Genomic DNA, 1,982 nt, shown 5'->3' with positions numbered 1-1,982 from the left:
TATATCTATTACTAGCGTCTATTTAGAGCCTATTTAAGCTCGCTGTACCTACAACCTAGCTCGCCAAAAACATATTTGATTGCCATCGACTGCCTGGCGGGTTGGTCACTGATCGTTCGCCTCTTTCTTGTTGGTCACTGTTATAGTTCCGTTTGAGCGCTTGCCTCCTTTAGTGCTACTTACGATTGGTTCCACACCCAGGATGGCTGCTGCCGGAGCTCCGCTGCCATTGGCGTTGTCTTGCCCCTCAGCGTCTCTGTGTCTGTGCTGGTCCATCCGGAGCGAATCGTTCATTCTCTACTAGCGCAATGGCCGGCTGCGGAGTCGAACACAACCCTCACGCTGCTGTCCTTTCTGCTATATTTGCTACCGTGGGAGCTGTGGCTCTCTGAGATGTGCGACAGCGGCGGATTGCATCGATAGTAAAGCGGCGAAGTGGCGACGGCGTGGTGGAGCGAAAAAGGCGCAGGTTCTTGAAGCCGATGGCGTCGATCCGAGCAGGCTGCTGTGACGATGGGGACACCGGTAGTGGTAACTCTAAGACCTAGCAGAGCTGGTTAGGTAGGCGGAGCTTCGACAAAGGCTAACACTCCGAGAGTCGGCGAGTCCTGGAGGGACGCCCGGGTTTGCTGCTGGTCGACATGTACCGGAGTGAGCGAGGGCTCGTGAGACGAAGTAAGGCTGTCATCTGAGGAGGTCAGCGGCTTCTTCCTAGGAGGCCAAACAATGAAGGAGCAGAACAATGGAGATAGCAAGCAGGCTAACGCTTGGCGTGGCTGTGGCCTGTAGACTGTTTGAAACAAAAGCAGCGGGCAGCCCCTATCTCTCTGGGCCTCCTGCACCCATCTTGTCTCACTCGCTTTCTATGAATGGGTGCGGAAACGATGCTACGAGCAAACTCGCATAGACTCCCACACAGCTCCTGCAAACAGCCTGCACAGCAGTGCACATCGATAGTAGTATTTTACCTTAGTTCGCCACTGTGCTTCTATATGCGTGTGCCGCACCGACATAGGCCCGAGGGCCTTCTGCTGCGGAAGTAAAAAGGGAAACCTGTTTATTGTGACACACAAGCAAAGTACTGGGCATAGTGTGTAGGGCAGTTACGCTAACGATCCCGTAAGGGTATCATAAGGGATCAGCGACAACAGCTAAACAATGGGACAGCTGTAGGGGGTACAGCAGTAGGGTGTGCAGCAGAAATTGTCATCTTAAAGGCGCCTGGGCAAGCAGGCCAAATTGGGCCGGGTCGGGTTAGAGTCTGATGCTTGGAAACTCCTACAAAAGAGTGCCTTAGGTAGAGGTCACATAGAGATACACGTACACCAGCACGCTCCAACGGTTGAGCGTGCTCATGGTGGTAGCAGTTTAAGTAGCAGAATCCGCTAGGAAGTATGGCCTGATCATGCCGAATGGACTGATGTAGGGTCGCAGGCTTGGCTGATAAGAACGGATGGGAATCGTTTGGAGCCGTGGCAGCACGCCTGGGAGCTCACGGGTTGAGGGAGCGTTTGAACGGCTGCTGCGCAACGGCAAAGAGGGTAGTGGAAAGGGACGCCTTGACTGGGAGTGGTAGTATGGATAACCAGTCCGAAAAAAACAGGACAACACCGGAGCGCAGTGTACCCCTTAGTAAAGCTGAAGGGAGAAACTCAAGATGGCTAGTGTCGAAAAATACTATCACGGCAAAAAGGTCTGTCGCACATTGAGCTTAGAAGAAGCTCTGATCTGCATGATTGTAAATTGCGTTTTTGCAGCAGATTAATATTATCGATAATTAGATATACCTTCCGGGTAATACAAGCATGTTTTTCGTTGATGACACGGCGAATCGAACTTTGCAGCGAACTAACTTAGAGTAAGTTGACGTACGGACTTAATGATAGTCAGAGAACATCATCATAACTTATTAGTTGCCAGAAAATCGTTGTGCTCACCGTTATAGTCAACATGAAGATACAGTTTTAGCAAATATTGAAGCG

This window comes from Varroa destructor, unplaced genomic scaffold (genome assembly GCF_002443255.2).
Source record: "Varroa destructor unplaced genomic scaffold, Vdes_3.0 BEIS01000006.1, whole genome shotgun sequence".
In the NCBI taxonomy this organism is placed as follows: domain Eukaryota; kingdom Metazoa; phylum Arthropoda; class Arachnida; order Mesostigmata; family Varroidae; genus Varroa; species Varroa destructor.
The sequence above is the reverse complement of the archived record's forward strand: the minus strand, read 5'-3'. Positions refer to the sequence as shown.